General features: G+C 38.5%; 1 long non-coding RNA gene across 3 annotated transcripts in view; it reads right to left on the reverse strand.

Moving 5' to 3' along the window:
- Nucleotides 1-20,849, reverse strand: part of LOC130580827 (uncharacterized) — a 96,076-nt gene that overhangs the window by 71,110 nt on the left and 4,117 nt on the right. For all 3 annotated transcript variants that reach the window (XR_008966155.1, XR_008966156.1, XR_008966157.1), the window contains exon 2: nucleotides 7,920-7,995. This is a non-coding gene — a long non-coding RNA (uncharacterized LOC130580827). The remainder of the gene's footprint in view (nucleotides 1-7,919; nucleotides 7,996-20,849) is intronic.

The following is a 20,849-nucleotide window of genomic DNA, read 5'->3' on the forward strand; positions in this document are numbered from 1 at the left end:
AAGAACTTACACTCAAAATGTAACTTTAAAAGTACACAAACCAATACCAGGACTACATTTGTTAAAAGACAGCCTTCATCTCACAGATTTCACAGGTCTGTTCCTGGAAGCTGGGGAATATTTCCATACATGCTAAAAGAGATGACAGTCAAGGCTTGAAGCTGAGCAACACTTTTTCTAGCACACTCAGAAACGAAGAACAGCACCCCTTCAAARCTTTTTGGGGAAAAAAATACTTCTCTCCATGTATTTGCTTCTRTACAGTTAAATATGAAGAACAAATAATAACCCATTGGCCAGGGCAGAAAAAACTTTCAACTCACTGCTTTCTCTATTTTTATCCTAAAGTCTTGAAGCTAAAAAGTAATTATTGCATATTCTTAGGAAAAAGACTTTTAAAAATGCCTGAGCATGTTGTTTTTATTCTGGAAGTCTATCTTCCACAATCCAAAGTATCCCAAGGCCGAAAATCTGTTTTCTATAAGGAAACTAGTCAAGCTGTAATTAAGCTTGCAAGCATAAAAAAAGGTCAGTTTTTTAATTTCTGCCTTAAGATACGGGAAAGCAGTTAGCTTTGATGCTAGTTTCTTCCACTCACTTCTTTTACCAGTCTCATTCACAGTTTCTAATGCAAACCAGATGATAACAGCCCAATTCTGAATYGCACAAAATAGCTAGGTCTGTCATTTCCACTACCTGTTCTTTAGCAAGGCAGAAAATATTAATCTCTTTTTCCATTTTTATACCACAGTTGATCTTTCTGCAATGCACACACAATTTACATGACTGAAAACGAAAAGTGCCTGAAGTGTTGCCAGAAAGAAACTTCAGTGCCAGGAAACCCAACCTGACATCTCCATGCATAAACCCAAGAGCCAGGGCTCAAGCTCCCACTGGAAAAGGGCTCCGTTCCTTTTCCACACAGCCCGTGGTGGCTGCAACACTGAGCTGATCTGCTCAACACTTTGCATCACAAGTGCAGATCACTCTGCAGCGCTGCTCCCAGGTCAGGCAGAATGGCCAGAATACCCTGGACACTTATCCATGCTGTGAGAAGGACCTCCCTGCACTTAACACAACATGAAAAGTTAAGTGTTACATTTTCTGTACCAGCATATTTAGGTTCCTGAAAAATTTTATTGTTCCCTGCTGAATAATGTTTGTGGGGTTTTTTGCCAGCTGTACCACCCAAAAAAAACCCAAAAGTGCAAAATTTAAAACAAAAAAACAAAAATAAAACAATTAAAAAAAAACCCAAAAACAAACCAAAACAAACCTCTGGATACTGTTATTATTAGGAGTTGGACCTGATGACGCTTGTGAGTCCCGTCCAGCTCAGGATTTTCTACAATTCTATGATTAATGGACAGTTTCTAGTCAAAACTTGTGTGAGTAAGTGTGAACACTGGAGACAACTCTAGTGCTGTATCATATTAATGCACCTAGGAAAGTTGTACCCTTTTTTTTAAGTGGCATAGCTTTGCAAATAATTGAACACCATCAAAATAAGTCTGATCAATTTCTTTATTATTATCCCATTGTAGTTTTGATTAGAAGTTACTCTTTGTCCTTTAGCAGACAAAACCATCCATTATTTTCATATGAAGTTAATCCTATTATCTTTGTATGGCATGTGAACTCAGACCATCCAAAACTCCTTTTGTAATTCCACAATTTACTGACCAAATACATACTTTCCTCTTAGTGCTGAGCATTAAATACTGATATTTGTACTTCAAAATTCACATCTGAGGATGAAAAGTATAAAACAATCAGCAGTGATTTAGGAACATACACACTCTTCAGATTATATTGTAAATGTAGCTTACACAGTTGATCTTATTAAAAGGCAGCTCTTACTAGCTTATTATTCTTAAAAAGCACTAACTAGTACCTTAGTCCTCAATCAGTCTTTTACAAGTACTGTTTCCAGAAAAAAAAATTGTTTCTTCCAGGCCTTTGCTTTACCAGAAGCTGACTCATGTATCAACATGAACCAACTGCTTTAAAAATATCACTGAAGTGTGGAATTCAGCAGARATACATAAAACCTGTTGAAATCTGGCCACTTCCACAGTGCAAGATTGCAAACAGCGTTTGCTGCCCCACCTAAACCAGACAACAAGCAAAGACAAAGGGTTCAGAACACTGTAAACATGTTGTCACAAAATACAAACCCTCCATCTATATGTAGTTCAGATTGCTTAGTAATTAGTTGAGGTATAAGTTTGGGAATTTTCTTTTTAAATATCCAGGCTTGGTTTTGCTCACACATGCTACTTTCCCTCCTRCTTTTACAGAGTTCAGTTTTCAGCTAGAAAATTTTCTACAAAAAAGGGAGAATTAAATTTTTTTATTAATGCTTATGTCAACAAAGGTGGATGCAGAAGAAATTTAGGTAGGAACACAACATATGATTGTACTTTTTGATTATCAACTTAGAAGACAGGGGAAAAAAAACCTAAATTAACTTTGCTGCAAGGATGAGAGAGGGTGGGACTCCATCATCCAGAAGAGAAAGCAGGTATAAACCAAGTTTCAGTCACYAATAATGAAAAAGAAAAAAATTAATGAAACTGTGAATCATAGGGATAAATTCAGAACAAACCATTTGCAGCTGAATAATCCAACACTACCCATAAGCTCTAGGAGTGGTGGGATGGGAGATAAAAAAGCACACAGAACAAGTAAGATTTCTTCTCCTTTATTTCATAAAGGAAAAATATTCTAACACCTAAATATGATTTATGTGCTGTCCTCATGAGGTTCTACTGGATGCTCATGCTAAGGAMAGGTTTAATCTACAGTCACACTCTTTTAATAGCAACTGTAGCTTATGCTCTGGGACAAGTGCCAGCAGCTAATGATCCTCCTGTTATCGATTCTGCCTTGATGGGATGAAAACTCGTTTTCCTGGTCTTGACACACAAAGCTCCTCTCTTGCATATCACAAATATATACATATAAAATAATGTGGGCAGTGGAAAGCATTTAACAAGATCAGGACCATCAGTAYGGCCAGACAGAAGGCCAAACAAAATCCACTTTTGGCAAAGAAATTTGGAGCAATCCTTGCCACTTCACCACTACTGTAGCTGCTTAAGTTCCTCTGGCTACAGAAATTCTGCAGGGAAKGATTTGTACATGGGACAGTTCTGTCTTACTGTGGATTAGTTTATAATAATCAAGTAATTTTCTGAATCTAAAGAAAAGGAAACAGGTAGTGCAACACATGTACAGATAAAACATTTGAGTTCAGTGGGCAAAAAAAATCRCACACAATGATCCCTCTGCCAGCCATGCTTTTTTACAACATTTTCTTACCAATAATAGGAATTACCAGTTCAGATGACATGCCAGAATACATTCAGGGAGTTCAAAACTCAGATATTCTGCTCAGAATTGAACATCACCCCATGGGTGCTCAGTCCAAGACACCAGCGATGAGTACATTTAAACCACAGGCCACAGAAATGAAACCTATAAGAAGCTCACAGAAAAAGAAAACCTGATAGGAAGAATTTTCAGGGACATAAGACCTGTTAGGTGGCAACTTAAAGGGTGCCTCATCTAAGCAACTGGACAAGTGATTTGAGACAGTATGGAAAAGGTGCCTTCCCACTTGATAGCAAAGTGGGAACTCTGAATCCTTCTAACATTTCCCACTCCCAAGAGAAATGTTGGAATAGGCAAAGATGCCCTTCTAAAATCATAGTTAGCTTTGTCAGAGGTACTTAACAGAAACTTCAGGTGTCCTATTCTCCCACTATACATCAACCTTTTGTTACAACATATTCTGGAGTAACAGGTACTTACCTAGGAGTCCCATTCATGTTAGGAACACACACAATTCATCTCACTTTCCTTTTCATTATTAATTGTTAGACTTCTAACTCAAGGCTATCTTTATCTTACCCCAGCACCAATGTGATTAAGGGATGCAAACCTTTCACCTTTCAATTACACAGTAAATTTTCACTGCTTCATGAAACTGATTAATCCTGTCATATCCTCACCCATAGATAACTTAAAGCACGTATTCAGTACAGAACCAATTATCTTTGACCGATAAGGGAGGCATTCTTCCTCCTTTCCTTTGGATCATCGTTTTTTTTCCTTTTTTCCTACCTATCAAGTCMTCTTAGCTGAGGTCTTTTCAGCCAGTGCAAGAACAGTGAAAAGTGAACTGTGAAACAGCACAAYCCATCTCATGTTTTTAAGATGTCAGTCTTGGATTAACACTCTACAGGATATGTAGAATAAATATTGGAGGTCCTCAAGAGTAAAAGGTTTCCAGAGTTGAGATACTCTGTAAAATGTGCTAGAAGAGGCTAAATGAAAACAAATATGGTTTGAASATGGGTGGTTGACTGGAGGATCTGTTTCAGTCCCAAGAAATCTTCAGTCAGTGAATCTGTGATGGTGACAACAGCTATGYACCTATGGGACAGGTGTGGTGAGGAACCACAGTGACACTGCATAGAGACGAAACACAGTGAAAGCCCAGCGCTCTTTCCCTGGGTAATTAAATGTTTGTCTAAGAGACCGCTTTAGAAGTAGCAGACTGCCTGGAGAAAGGATTTTTGTTCTCTCTTCTGTTAAGCTTGTTTCTCAAAGAGTTTGAACTGTCAGYTTTGAATAAGTAATGCACACACTGCAGTGTCTAGGGGTAAGTGGCTACATTTACTTCAAACACAGTTAAAACAAAAACATCCATGAGTTACTAGGCAAGCAGAATACATTTTCTTTCACTATTGGATATCCAATGTCAGAAAGATCCTACGGAGCAAAAACAACAAAAACAAATTAAAACAAAAAAAATCTTCTAATRCCATCAAGAGCATAAAGATCTCAAGATAAACTCAGATGATATTATAACATACAAGAGTTAAAGCATGAGCATTTTCCATTAGACCTTTCTACAAAAGACTACTCATGCAAAAACAAATTCACTTTTTTTTTTCCCCCTTTTTTTTTCTTTGTAAAATATGTCTCTGTTTGGGGAAGTGGAAACTTTCAAATGCACAGATGTTTGTGATTGCACGCTAGCAGCCTGCTGGGAACCATTAGTGGAGTAGAGAGTAAAGTTATTCAATCATCTATAAGTCACTTTTCCAAAGTGTTGCCTTCAGTCGAGGGGGTGATTAATGGCGTCCAGCAATGACACAGATTACCCCCTGCCCATGAAAGCTCTTTGATTTTAATGCAGTTAAGCTTCTGAAGTAAACAAACCAATTTGGGTGTTCAACGAGCTCTTTGTCTCATTTAAAATTATTTGACTAGACTAGTGGTAAAAGAATATTGCATATGTCCCCAAACTCAATTTGGCATTCTGTAATCATAACAGCAATTACATTTACAAAAAAAAAAAGTTTAGAAATTACCAGTGGCAGAAAATGGTCAACCTTTCATTAGGGACTTTCATTAGGGATTTTCGTGTGTAACGAAATTAATATTTTCTAATCACCACGGTACAGCAAGCCAGCTTCTGTATGTTTCAAAGAGGCCAAGAGCAGCTACAGTCACCAGMAAAAAAGTTTCAGCAAGTAGGGGCAAATCTGCTGTTCAAAAGCAGACATCCCTCTACTCCTCCCAAGCAGCCWTCCTGCAAATTGCAGGTCCTTCACTCCTTGACAACACCTGCTGCAGTTTGGCGTCTGGCTGCACCGGCACTTCATGTCAGGGCAAGACTTCTTTCCCTCCCATACAACCAAAATGATGGGTATGAATGCAGCARGTTGAATTATCAAGGCTGAGGCATTTTTGTTTCTTTATTTAACTGTCAGTGCCCCACAATGATTGGAATTCAGTGTTCTCACAGTAAATTTGAGTTCACACTGAGTGTACGTCCACCTTTGTGCTCCATGCACATTCAGTGACAGAGACATCACAGGCAGAACCCTGGTGCTTTGTACCTGGAAAAGCACTCTGGCAAAGCTGAGGGGAAACCTCTGCCCAAGGAGGGATGGAGGGAGAGCCCACTGAGGGCATGGCCTGATGGTCACTTCAGTTCTTTTTGTAACAGGATGGTGCCTCAGAGCTATTTATAGCACTAACACCACCAGCTCTCTGTGAAGTCCCGCACTGCTCCTGGCCCCTGGCAGCCGGGAAGCCAACTGCAGACAGCTTCCTGTGCCACACCATAGCCCCAGGTGACATTTACAGCACRTCCCAAACACCTTCCCCMTGCACCCCATAACCTTAACACTTCTACTGCTCAGCAAAGTGTTACTTTCTGTACTCTGTTATTCACAGAGTAGCAGCATTAAAAAAATTAGAAGACCTCAACTGAAATGGAGTTGACAGCATTGCCATCCTTGGTTTTAGAAAATGTCACCAGACATATATTTTACAGCACATCAAAGATTGCTTTCAAACCTTCAAACAGTTATCAGAGTCTCATTTTTCATCACATCCCTCCCTACAAATTGATACCAGCCTTCCTCATCTGATGTCTGAGAACAAAATATCCGTTTCCCACGCATCCTGATCGKCCTCTTCACTCTGAACTCACTCCAAACCCATCTCCTAACACCCTGCTACTTCCTGACCACTCCTCTCAACCTTTCTTTTATCCTTCTCACACAATTTTTAGCATCTAACCTACACACAACCACAGCACTGCTACCTGACAGGAACTTGGTAAAACCTGCTTAAATTCAACAAAACACAATAGATGGCGGGGAGAATTATTTTCCTTTGGCAGAATGACACAATGAGCATTCAAAAAAGTATAATAATAAAGAAAGATTCCAGATCAACACAAATAATACACTTCACATGCATAGATCTGATGAGCATTTTAAGCTCACAGTGTCTTGTGGTACAGGACTTTTACAGGACTAAGAAGATGTTACTGTCTGGTAAATGTATGGAGGAGGGACAATCTATGAGACAAAAAGCACACAAAGGTGACAAAAAGAAGCAAAGCTTAGCAAACAGGGGTAGTATTTTATTTTATCAACACCTGTCTTAAAGGGGGGAAGGAATGGGGACAAGAGGGTTCCAGCCATGTCATCCTCAGAACAGATATAATCCATATCAAGAAGGCCAAAGGCTTTCTCCAGTTTATGYTATTACACACCATTAGAAAGCAGATTTTTGTCACTACTCCCAGTTTTCACRTGTAGTCCAAAAGATGGGAGAACTTACCATGACCAGACCATCAAAGTCAATATTTAACAATTGTAAYCATCTAAGTTCCTTTTTACCTTATTTCTAACATTCTAATATATCAAATTACTAACTACTTTGTTGTATTTAATATGCAAAAAAACTTGCAAAGTTCTAATTAAAAATAATCACACATTTCCAGCGAGATGTATCCGTGTGTAGCTTTGGTTCCAAATACAAAGTGAAATATAAGAGAATTATGTTGACTTGCTAACATATTATGAAAAGGAGCATTTTTACAGTATGCCTCCTTTTCAGCTTTTACGCTTTGCATCCTACTTTCTGGTCTATTAAAGTATTTTTTTTCTTTTTAATTTAAATTATCTTCTCTTTACCGTTTCTTCATTTCTTAGTTGACAGGATACTATTACTCCTCATGGAGAATGTTCTTCGATAAATAAGACTACTTTAAGCTGCATTTAATTATCCTTGCTCACTTCCTCACCCTGAAGCAGTTRCAATTCTATCTATCCTACCCTGTTGAAGGAGTTTCATACATAAATCAAATTTAAAGAATCAAAACCAGAGCATTAATTGTTGCTATAAAGCTGAACTGAGCTATGCAAGGWAGTTAGAGCTACTGAAATCTAAAAATCTGAAGTCAGTGTAAATGGATTTTTGTTCACTTCCACTTCAACTGTCTTATCTGACCTCTGCAAAACATCTCTTAGATTARCGCAAAGGACACAGCAGAAAAAGCACACAGGGTTTTTTTGTTGAGATTTCTTTGTTAAAGCTGTTCTTACCGCTAGCAGATGCCGCTTCTTATAGCTTCATCTTGAATGAGGTTTTCTCAGATAAAAATCTTCTCCAGTCTGTAACCTGTCCAGAAAAATTGAGAAATTTCATTGTTTTCAATTATGTTTTGTAGAAAGCAGGCAAGGGTGATCTGACAGCATCAAGATAACAGAAGAGTGCTTAGGAGTCAATAAATGTTGTTAATGATTTCTATGTCTGATAGSTAAAACTGCAATTTTAGCTTCCTAACTGAGTCAGGAGGCTGCAAAGAACTGAGTAAGGCATCAGATAAAGAAAAAAGCACCCTACTGCTCAGACAATAACCACTCTGAAATTATAAAAGCAGAAAGACATGCCATTTTCTGAAGACAGTCCAGGTGTTAATCATACAAGGAAATAGCTTAAAGCATAACTTGCTCTTCTCTCCCTCATCTTTTTTCTTTTTTAAATCAAAGCTTGTTTTTCTCCCAGCAGTGTTTACATATAGCAAAGGCAGTGAGCTTTTAGAAAATTTCACATTTCAAATGTCATTCAAGCTGTTTGTCAATCTGTCCTAAAATGTCATATCACAAAGAACTAGTCACATTTTCTACTTCTCATAAAAGTCTCCAGTTGTCACCGAAACAATATAGAGAAATTTTTCTCCCCATATCTAAAGCAACTTTGTCTAAAATTAGTGTTAAAACTAGCAACAATATGGGAATAATTTATTTCTGTGAAGTTTAAATCCTTCTTATAAAAAGAGATGAAACATCTAAGCAATAGATGTGGTTGTTCAGAGAGCTGACTCAAAAATGCTTTGCGTGCACAGGGTGCATTTACTGAGAAGCACAGAAACTTAGGGAAAGTARAGTCCATGAACAAGCTCTGCCTTTAAGAGTTTTCTTTTCACTAGCACCCAGCTGGGCCAGCACACCCATTGTACTTGAAATAAGCACTAAAATGGTCATTTTCAGGGAAGAGGTAGAGGGTGTTGTTTCCTTTTGTTTTTGTTGGGTTTTTTTTTTTCCCTAAATCTCAGAGCATAACCAGAATTTTATTAAAAGAGAGACTGGAGGAACCAAAACTCTTCTGAATTCTTCTATCTTAAATGTGTTTTTCAACTGTTTATGCTGCTATCCAGGTTAGAACATTAAAACACCATGGGATATTTTTCTTTATCAGAGTATCAGTAGCTCCTTCGCACTCAATTTTTTAAAATTATTTTTCAATAAGTTCACTGAACTCGAATATAATTGACCTATTTATCCATATAGCACCTTCCACTGAAGCAGTCTGAACTAATTTACAAAAGCAAGCAGCATGTACAAGTTAATTTCTCCCCTAGATAGGAGAAAGGCATCATAGGCCTATTTTTTTTTAAATCTTTATTTATATGGCTTGAAAATAGGTATTATGCTATGAAAATAACTACAACTCCATTAGATCTCATGACATAGCATTCAGCTTCCCCAAAATTCATCCTAAACCATATACTTTCTTAAAAGGCTCTTTTTGTTGTTTGCATTTACACACATACATCAACTTCTCTTGGAAAGCAAACCAGACCTGCAGAACTCATTTCTGCTTCAAACTAAATGTAGCATCAGTCACTTCCATGGCTGCAACATTTGCTCCTCTGAGACGCAAACAAACCAAGATCCTTGTGGCACCACATCACATTATAGGCCCATTAATGCCAAATTTATTCTGTTGGGCGAAAGCTTACTTTTCTTCCTGAAACTTTTCATTTTTTTATTACTTACTGTTCTTCCCACAGTAGCAAAGACTTAYAATCAATGAAGCAAACTTGCTTAGGCCACTGGGTTTAGGTTTACAGAGCTCCTTTATTTCCATACAGACATGATGCATCTGCAATCACTTAAAATTACCTTTAATAAACATTTTATATGTGGGGTTTTTTTTTTACTCCCTCAGGTTTCAAAGCACAAGTACTGCTCAATCTCATCACAGTTCTGAAGTTCACCACTAATCTACTATGGAAAATAAACAGAACAAGCCTCTGCCACAAATCTTTGGAGAATTTACACTCCTGCCTTATCCACTCTACCTGCTGTGTCCCCTTCTGTACACATATCCCAGCATTAYCTAAACTCTTACAAGTGAAAGTAATGAAAATATCAGACACGTAAATTAAGCATGAAGAATTTCTTTTATCACTCAAGAAGCTGTTGGAATACTCACAGCTATTCAATATGACAAGGAATTGCTGGGAAAAAAAAAAAACAAACCCGTGACCAAAGCAATGAAACAGCAGTCTCTCACCTTAGTTAAAAGTAATGTTTAAAAGTCAGAAGTCTATTTACAGCCTCTGAAATATTAAATAATAAACTCTGAACTTGAAAAAAWTTTGGTCATATATAGTTAAAATATAAAAAAGTAAAGGAAACATTCTATCTCCTAGGTGTTTGTCATCTCTCTCCCACACCCTGCCCACACACATAGAGACATCTACAGAAAAAGTGAAAAACATATGCTCTTGTTACCACTATCTGAAAACAAACACAATAACTAACACCTGTACTCAGTGAATATGTCATTAAAAAATCCTATCTTATTGCTACAGGTCATTCCAGTGGGTTTTAAAGAAACCTGCTGCTCACAGACATTAAAAAGCCTATGTCCATCTATTGTTCCAGAAATGGCAAGAAAAGGGCAGAATAATGGAAAGAAAAAGTCAGTACAGACTTTCCCCATATGACACTCATCAGAGCCTACTGCAATTTGCATAAATATTCAAGTAATTAATCAAACCATAATACCCGAGCTCTGTTTCTCCTCAAGGTTTACATTCCCCTTATACAGGGATAGAACTTTTCTTCGAGCTTATTTGGCCAAACTCTACTGGAATGCTACAAGTAAAATAGYATAATGTGAAATAAATCACACTCAAACCTGCCAACTGGCTGTGTGTTTATATATATTATCAGAAAGAAGTCAGGATCTACTAATACTCCCAGCTGAAGTCAGCTGGAATTGTGCCACTGACTTCCATTCAAGCAGAACCACGTTAAACATCTCTGGCTGAGGCTTTGTTTTAATTCCTAGGAAACACGTTTCACATTTTGATGTCACATAAAGAACAATAGTAACAGCAGTAAGTTAGTCTTGCATAAAACTGTAAAATGTTTAAAACAAGTCTGTTAAGACCTGCTTGAATAACAGAGGGTGCTGAATACAATTTAGTGCTTGTGGCCACCTGCAGTACTATATCCAGGATACAATGCTAATTTTAGATTTCTGGATGAATGCCCACTGTGGGATATGCTATTTTKATTGAGTTCTGACATGTCTGTCCAATGGCACATCTCCATTTCTGAAGTGGTAYTGAAAGGCTATTAAAGCTTCCAGTTACCACTTGGCTCAAAACTGCAAACTATGAATTCTTTCACCAAACTGTTCTTCATATTCTGATTGACTTTGCACAATAGGACTCGTGAATAAAACCAAAGTAAAAGCAGTATAACTGAATATAACTGAAAGACTTCCCCCCCTCCCTTGAAGCCTCTGATCAAAATATAAAATAATAATTTTCATTTCAATGCACAGAAAAAAACATCCAGAAATATCCTTCACCTTTAGGGAGACTTTCCCAAGTGTCTATACTATATGGACTATGCTTGCCTCTGTCTTACTGAGTGGCAAAATAGAATACAAAATGTAACCAAAACCCCATGCTGATACATGTATTACTGTATTTCACATAATAACATGGATTTTGGGGGCCACCATTAATCAAGTTTCAATTTAGACCTGTAAACCACCAAATACAATGAACAATCCAGATTTACATAAAAATTTTCACTACAGAGCTGCTCTSTATTTTCCCAAGGAGGTATTTTTAACCAGGGTACAGGGTCAGCAAGTTTGAAATGAGCTTTACCAGTCTAAGATTTCTGCTTTTCTTYTCACATGTGTTTCTTCCCTTTCCTGCCATTTCTCAACAGGTAGACTAAGACTGTTCTGAGAGATGTCTTCCATTATGACAGATTTAATACATTTTTAATATTAGAGACTTAAATATGAGCATGGTATTTGGCATGCATCCTGAAGCAAACCATGYCTTCTGCCACTCTCCAGTGAGGACAACGCAGTAGTCAGGAAGAAATGTCAGCCAGAAACAGTTACATGAAGCATAAAACCCACTGAGAATGAAAAAGTCTTTATCTATTAAATTAAAAGCAGATTTCTCATTCTAATACTTCTGATCTGCTTTTGTGGATTTTCTCAGGTATGCTTAATTAAACCATCAACACCAACTTTGTGCAAAGGAGCAATTAACGAATACGGCACAGAAGCAGCTTAGCCCTGGAGGAGTCTCTGACATTTGTTCGTAGGGAAGACTGTTCATTAATTGCTCTCCTCATTCTAAGCCTCTTAATGATATTTTTGACACAACACTACAACTCATTGTGACTTATTTCTCAAGCTAGCGACATCTGCACTATGTTAAGTTAATAAAACTACCTCTGAAAGGTTTTCAAGAAGATATTTAAAGACACAGGGGAAAAAAAGGTATGGATGTGCTGACAGTGGAATAAAGAAGCTGTATTGAATTTTTTTACTATTATCTCAGAGCACACTTTGTATTGCAGACAATTTAAGCAAATATTTTGTGTTCCATATTCACCATAATAAATAGAACTCAGGCAGAAGTCCACTGTGCTATTCCAACCTATTTCAACGGTGTTCCCATACCAAACTAAACTGTAATGTTTCATACGTCTTCTGATGATTATAAGTCCCCAGACAAATGAAAAGGTTGGCTTTTTGATTGCTTTTGTATTTTTTTTTTTTAATTTTTTTACGAAATAAAAGGTGGATAGTAAAGTGTCTGGCTCTAGATTATGAAGTAATCACACTAAACTAAAGATCTCTGTCCAAGATAAAATCAAGGTTATAATTTCACACTGATTACATGCTTTAATTTATGGGATGGCTTTGGTGATCTCTTCCTGAAATCAGGATGCAGTTTTTAAGTTTGAAAAATTAACTTGTTTATCTCCATGACACATCTATAGTATATCATACATAGTAGACTTCTACTAGAAAGAATCCCACTGATTCACCAAAGAAATAAAAAACAAGGTACATGGAAAGTTCATACATGGAGAACAGCTGAAAACCATGTAGATCCACAGACCTTCAACATGCAAATGAGAACAGTGTCCACCCTCAGAGCTGGTGACATTACTTCAATTAGCCTGACCCAGTTTTCCAACTTGGAATTCAGTTTCTGTAGTTTCTATTAAAAAGCAACTCCTCCAGCCTGCCAATTATTTACATTAATACAGCCATCAAGTWTCACACAGTTGTGTGTGAGAAACTCTGTGTCAAGCATTCATTAGCTAATTGTGTACCTGCAAGGATTTGAGCAGTGCAGCAGCAGTGGGTATGGTCAGCTGGAACCTTGGTTTTTGAYCAGTCCAAAAGGACTCTGATGCTGCAGCAGGCACGGTGAGACTGAGAGGGTAACATTGTGCCCTAGACTGGGGTGCCAAGGGTGTCATGCTGGAGAAGAGGAATAAAGGCTTTCCCAGTTTTGCAATTGGCCATCCACTAGCTCCCACCACATAGCTCTCCTACAGTACGCAGGATGTGGTTTCCTCTGAAGCCTTCCATTCCCACTCATCCAAAACATCCTATCCCATCTCTTACTTCTACCAGCTGTTTCTTCCCTCTTGCCCACCACCTACATCATTATCTTTGCTCCTTGAATGATGCATTTAAAAAAAAAAAAAAAAGAAAAAAGGAAAAACGCACCCACCTACGCAACAGCAGCTGCCCTTCTCTGTCCTGAGCTTCAGGACACAAAGMAACAGGAAAAAMGCTGACAGCTCTGTGAGTGCCAGCAGACTCCTGCCAGCCCAAGCCCCCTGCTTGCTCAGAGTTCAGTGACAGCASTGCACTCAGCCTGGGCTACAGGAATGAAGGAAAGGTGACCTGCGTGTCTTAGATGTGATAGCAGTAAGAGGACATTTGGACATGATGGCAACCTTGGCTTGCTCACTGACACAATTTCACCTGCTGGGACACCATCTTGGCTGACTTGCCACAGAGGGAAAGCAAAAAAGAATAATTCCACCCAGTTACAAAATTCACAACAGTTCCTTATCGTGGATGGATTAGGCAGAGAGGGATCAGCTAACTACACCAGTATGCTAGAGAATCCTTTGTTCATTAATACATTTACAAGTATTAAACCCAGAAGCAGAATGCAGCAGTACCCCAGCCTGCCTAATGCCTTAGGCATTGTCCTGCACAGGACAGATCTAGCAGAACTGAGCCAAATTACAACAGTAAAGCAAGGAATAGTTCTGATTTGGCTTTGCCTTCAAATGTACACACAGCAAAAAGCAACTCAACAGAGCATAAGAGCTCATTTTATTAGCATTGCTAAGCTGAAACACAGATAACAAACSGTGTAGAATTTGTATTTCCAATTCTTTTTAACATGAAACAATGATAAATGTCAACCCTCAATATTCCACTCCTCTTTATTAACATTAAGCAACCTAACCTTTAATTAAGAGCCCTACAAAAGGAACATACTACTGTACATTACCTGAAATAACATATTAGAAACTATTGATGCCACTTTCAGAACTACAGATGCAGCTTGAGGAAGCAGAACCTGAAGAATTTAAAAATTAAAACATAGCTGCACTAAAGTCTTGCAGAATACATAGACTTAATCTCAGCCTTTAGTAAGACTGCATGGCAAGCTATACCATCAAGTCAGAGCCAAACTATGGAGAAACATTTGCCCTTACAAAGAGTTCATTAGCTTTCAGAAAAGTGTATTAAAACCTCAAGTGTCTGTGCACATTAGTGCAGTTCAATTGGTCTCTCCATGTTTCTGGTTCATCTAAATTAACATAACTTTGTAATTTACAGAAATTATTCTGATTCAATCACATTTTCTGAATCCAGTCAAATCACTTAATCACATCTGCCTTTAAAAGATCCTACTAATCATGAAAGATTAATTCAAATTACATTTCTTTTATTCATTTTTTTCACTCTCCAGCAAAGGCTGCTGCATTTATCCCTGCAGTCCAGCTTGCCAGAACAAAGTTAAGAAGTTTATGAATTTTAGATATTACACATAATCAATATTTGATACAAATATTTCTTTGTTCTTCAAAGAGATGGGATCTTCAGAACTCTAAACCACCCACTATCAGAGCAGTGTCCTGATCTCTTTTTCAATTCAATTTGTCTTCAGAAAAGTGAATTGAAACACAATTGTACACTACTAACCATTGGGCTGAAGCTGGTAAGTTCTTCCCAGCAGAAAGGCCTCTCTGTCCTTCCACTACTACCTGGTGGGATAGCACAGCAGCATTTGGACAAAACAARTAGATTATTATCTGTTATCTGGCCAGTGCCACTGCTTGACAAACTGGAATAGACTGTAAAAATGTGTGTGATGCATGCATGTGTGCAGAAAGGGGGGGAAAAAGGCCTACCCCCAAGCAAGCACCCCTATATATGTGTATGAGAACAGCAAGGTAAGTTTGACCATGTGTGGAGTGAACCAGGAAGCATTTATAAATACTGTGTGCAAAGAGTTCTTTAAGAAATCACAAGTGTCAYACACATATTTTACTAATAATATGAATATTTTAAATATAGATAAATTTCACTATCAGGAAGGAGCATTACTACGGACCAGTTATCTAGCCAGAATAATTCTGGTCACTGAGCCCTACTGAACAATTTCTACRCAGAAATTATTGCTCAAATGAGTTCTGTCTATCACAGCCTTCATTTAATTCATATAAAGTRTCACACATTGCTAAAGGATCTATCAACACTGTAATTTTACTATACAGATACAGTATTATGCTTCATTTYCCTTCAATGGTTCAGAACCTTGAGCAAACTGAACGTGTCACCTGCAGATCACAGGTGGCTCCCAGCCAACAGAAATGCCAGAGGAAAGCAATTAACTCGYGTCTCCAGCCTACTCTATGCCACACTGCAAAAGACATCAGAATCATTAAGTCATGGAATGATTAGGATTGGAAAGGACYTTAAAGATCATAGAATCAWTAAGGCTGGAAAAGAGTATCAAGTCCAATCCTTGACCAAACAYCACATTTTCTACTAAACCACAGCACTAAGTGCCACGAATCTTCAGCACTTCCAGAAACTGTGACTCCACTTCCCTGGACAGTCCATTCCAATCCCTAAGCACTCTTTCAGTGAAGAAATTCTTCCTGATATCTGGCCTGAGCCTGCCCTGGCACATCTTAAGGCCATTCCCTCTTGTCCTATTGCTAGTTTCCTGGGACAAAAGTCCAGCCTCCACCTTGCTACAACCTCCTTTCAATCTCCTTACAATCTACGATCATCTACTTCCAAACCCCCTGCCATGGGCAGAGAACCTTCCACTAGACCAGGTTACTCAGAGCCCCATCCAGACTGGTCTTGAACACCTCCAGGKAGTGGGAGTTCACAACCTTTCTGGGCAATCTCTTCTAGTGCCTCACCACCCTCACTCACAGTAAAGAATTTCTTCCTAATATCTAATCCAAACCTGCCCTCCTTCAGCCTAAGGCCATTACCCCTGGTCCTGTTGCTACATGCCCTCGTGCAATCCCTTCAGCTTTCCTGTAGTCCCCCTTCAGGTACTGTGAGGTGCCACAAGGTCTCCCCAGAGCGTTCTCTTCTCCAGGCTGAACAGCTCCAACTCTCTTAGCCCTCACACGAGAGGTACTCCAGCTCTGTTCCCCTCTGGACTCATTCCAACAGCTCTGGCAACATTGGAAACTTGGCAAGAGCTAGCAGTAAATCTTTCAGGAGTTATTGAAGTAGGACTTTAAGTAAGGAAGGTTTAAAGAAAATATAGTTCAGACTACACACAAACTACAGAGACTAAAGGAACTCTTCTATAGGACTGTGAATATGAAAATTTTACTGCCAGAAAAATGAGAAGTATCTTAACATTTCAGGGATTCTGCATGTTGATTTGCATCCTTCACCTCCTATGCTGAGCTACAGTGGAATGATCATACCAGACAAAAATTATTCCMTCCACAGAGGCCATGGGGCAAGGATGTTGTATTTCCATTCATTTCTGAATAGCTAAGTATATCCCCAGAAAAACTGGCTAGTGGAWAATTGATGTAGCAGCTTTTTCTGTCAATGAGTTCCTGGACCAAGATGTAAATGTTGTCCAGAAAAATTGGATTTGTTATCCATTGTGCAACAAGCCAATAATTACACACTTGAGAGAGATATTGATTATATATTTCAGAGGTGCACAAGTCTGGATGCTCAATGATACTACACAAATCAAGCATGACTATAAAAACTATCAAAACTTTTTACTATTTATACCTTKTAGCAAATAAAGGAATTAKWGTTCTTTGGCTACAAGTTACATAGTTCTCTWATTAATTAGTATTCAGAATTATAYAGAATTCACAGTAAATCTGAAAGGTAAGTTAAGCACATGAATTGCTCCTCACAAACAAACAGAGCTCCCTGTAATTCCAGTTAAATAACTCTTGTATCTCCTTTTATTTAAATATTAGTGAGACGCCTCCGCAACAGATTAGTTCTTTTTTTAGCCTTCTGGTAAAAAGAAACAATTACAACACAGCAGCTCTACAAGTGAAGCTGAAGGACAGGCTTTGTCAACAGACATCCTATAAAAAGACTAACRTGTCCTTTTCCCAAGAGGCAGATAGCCATTGCCAGCAATGAGTTCACARGGGTACTCTAAGAAAAATAACGTTTGTTCGAGTTATTTTAAGAGCACTTTATGATTAYGGGTTTGAGAGAAAACTATAAAGACTCAAGTTAAATATCAGATTCAAGTGTTTACTTCTAGTTTGAGATTATTTCTCTTCACAATTCGATACTGATCTCATTGGCCTTCAGTTTAAATAAATTTGCAAAACAATCTCCCCTGACAGTTATAGATAAGTGAGCAAAAATTGAATTTTCTTATCAAAGCTACTTGCAAACTCACTTAAAGAAAGAATACTGAAAGAAAAAAATCAAGTTCTTCCACCCAGAGCATTCATTTAATTTAAAATAAGAGACAACAAGGGCAAGAAGAACAATGGCTCTAGAGCCCAGGTCTCTCCTTCTGCTGTTGTTGATAGCTACACTTTTTTTGTAACCAGCTATTAAAGGATGATGCCCAGGCTTCACTGGTTTGTCTTCTACAGCAAAGATTTAACTAATGCTTAGGTAAAGAGTCTGACACTATGCACTTAGGAAAGCAACAGAAAATAAATTGGATAATCTAGCAACATTCTTGGACAATTCAAGAAAGTCTGTAAACTCTGACCAGGATTTACAACAGAATTACATCAGTTGGACAAGTCTCCAGGGCCCAGGGTAGCAGCATTTTAGGACTTCTACCCATATGCATCAAGAGAAGATTTTCTTCCCACAAACACCAACTTCACCTTTTGTGTGTCTCTAGAACTGTACATGTGAACTCATGCTCCTGGCACATAAATGTAGAAGGGTTTTGAGGCATTGTACTATCAATTCCAACAGCACCTATCAGAATCCATTATCATTTTTCAGTAGAGTAAGGTCTGGCAGACAAGCTCTGGAAGACTGAACTTGAGTATTTAACAAGTTATTACCCTGAATTTCCCCACTTCTGACACACTCAAGGGCAGGGCAATGAGGCGTTGCCTCTCAGGTTCCTCACTTCTCAGGAGAGGAGTTCACAGTGCTGCTGAACAAGGCAGTACCTCAGCCCATCTGCAGCCTCCACACGAGAGCTTGCTGCCTCTTGAAAAGCTGTCTGGATACACTCTAAACCACCGAGGCAAAATCCCACAAATTTCATTSTTATTTGAGAGACCATACAGATTTTCATTCTGCACACTTAATCTTCCTCTCCCCTCCTTCCGCAGCCTGCAGTTCCACTGAGACCAGTGGCTATGGGGCTATGTGGTCAGTGGCCATGGGTACCTCAAAGGCAATGTTCAGATGATCATTTCCCCAATATTGTTTCCACTGTGGTGCCACATGAACAGCTACCTCAGCACAACTAAAAGGACCCAGAAGGCAACTGACTGACATGGTCCCAGAATTTCCAAGGAGGACAACAAACTACAACAGTGCTCTCTGATGGGACAACATCCTCCACCTATATCTGCCTGCATTTGGGAAACGCAGCAAACCGTGGCTTTCAGGTCAGGAAAATAAGTTGCTAGCAGAGGGCAGGAATCAAAGGGGTTTTCTGGCTGGTTGAGTTTTWTTGAAGTGTTTTATCAAGAGAGAGCCAAGACACAGATTTACAGTGTCAGAAAACAAGTGCAACAGTCAACAACAGAACCAACATCACTTTTAGCAACTTCAGCATCAGAGCTACTGAGGAGGATCTTAAGAGTCATTTGGCTCTTGACCTAACCCAGGCTGATATGCTTTGAAGACCACTGTCAGAAAACTGTCCAAAGCTGAAATCCCATCTTTTGGCTCCGCTAGTCCTGTTTTGCAGTATTGGGTAACATAACATCAGATACTAGSAACAATTTTGTGCACATACTGTCCCCTACACATTTCAATATCACTCCTTAGATTTAAAAAGCAGCAAGCAAAAACATGCTCAAGCACTGGAGCATGAGAGTAGACAAAATKTGGAATATACACTGATTGTTTATATAACAAAAAGCTAAGAGAACAACCTTATAGCCCTAATGAAAGCTCAGAATAAGAAAGCAAGAAGGATATAGAAGAAGAGGCCATCAACAACTGAACTTATATTAAGCAAAATATCCAGTTCAATGACTGTGGATAATCTCTTTTCACAGTCTTCATCTTGATTATGACTTAGTAAAAAAAAACCCTAAAACTTCACCAGACTTTGAGAGACACAAAGCAATACACATGACTTATCCTCCCATAACTGGTAAGGCCAGGAGTTTTCCTTCAAGTACTCAGTGATTTCACTGGCAGACAAGGTCAACAGAAAGAGTTTCATCCCAAAAATTTTCTCCCATATCAAGGTCATTTCATCCATGCTTCCAGGGTGCCCATCWTAACTAGCAGAGTTTGCCAATGCGAATGTTAGTGGGCTTCCAGTGAAAGCAGGTCACTGAAATGACACAGATGGTGAAAAAACATGCATGGACAGTAAAAAGAAAAKACAACAGAAATTTCTCTAGTGACTTTATGCTTAATAAAACACAGTGAAGAACAACTGCTTAATAACTTCTAAAACTACAAACAAATACTCATTTACATGCCTTTGTCTGTAGAGTTCACCAGTAACTGAAATAACTGATTCAGCAATAAGATGACTGTGAGGTCAGAAGAACAGGGCCCAAAATTATTAAAATATTCTCTCCCTCRCTACAGAGGCCTTGTAGTTAACTCTATATTTAGCATTCCTGATTCCCAGTTAGGCCTAAGTCTAACCAGAAAGCACATTTCAATAGCACTCTGGGTTTCCARCTAGACTAGAAAGTCAGAAAAGGACAACAGCACCAAAGAAAGCAGTTCARTTCTGAAATTTGGAGAGAAGTGGGGAAAAGAAGTGGAAAAATCTCCCATTTCTGCAGCCCACCCAATTCACATTATAAGTCAATCCTGTAKCCATCACATGTTTCCTAATTCAGTGATCACATGTATTAATGACGCCTAAGAACGCATCCMAGTACAACAGAGAGAGAGTAGAGTAACAGGCTCCATTTCAGCATTTTCAAAGCTAAAATTTCTCTGAGGCATCTCCTAAACCAAACAAATACTGCTAAATGGATGCATGCTGCTATTCATCTAGCAAGAGATTAAAAAATCAGAATATTACATGCCAAAGATTTAGAACTGCTCAATCAATATCCCCTAAATTAAACTAATCACCATTACCTGAGCCTGGTAGCTATGAAAAGATTGACCAGTTCTGTCAGAAATTAAATCCAACAATTCTAAGGCATACTGGAGTTCAAGGATATATGCTG

Source organism: Malurus melanocephalus, unplaced genomic scaffold (genome assembly GCF_030028575.1).
Source record: "Malurus melanocephalus ecotype Western Australia unplaced genomic scaffold, MMel_1.1 scaffold_365, whole genome shotgun sequence".
NCBI classification, from domain to species: Eukaryota; Metazoa; Chordata; class Aves; order Passeriformes; family Maluridae; genus Malurus; species Malurus melanocephalus.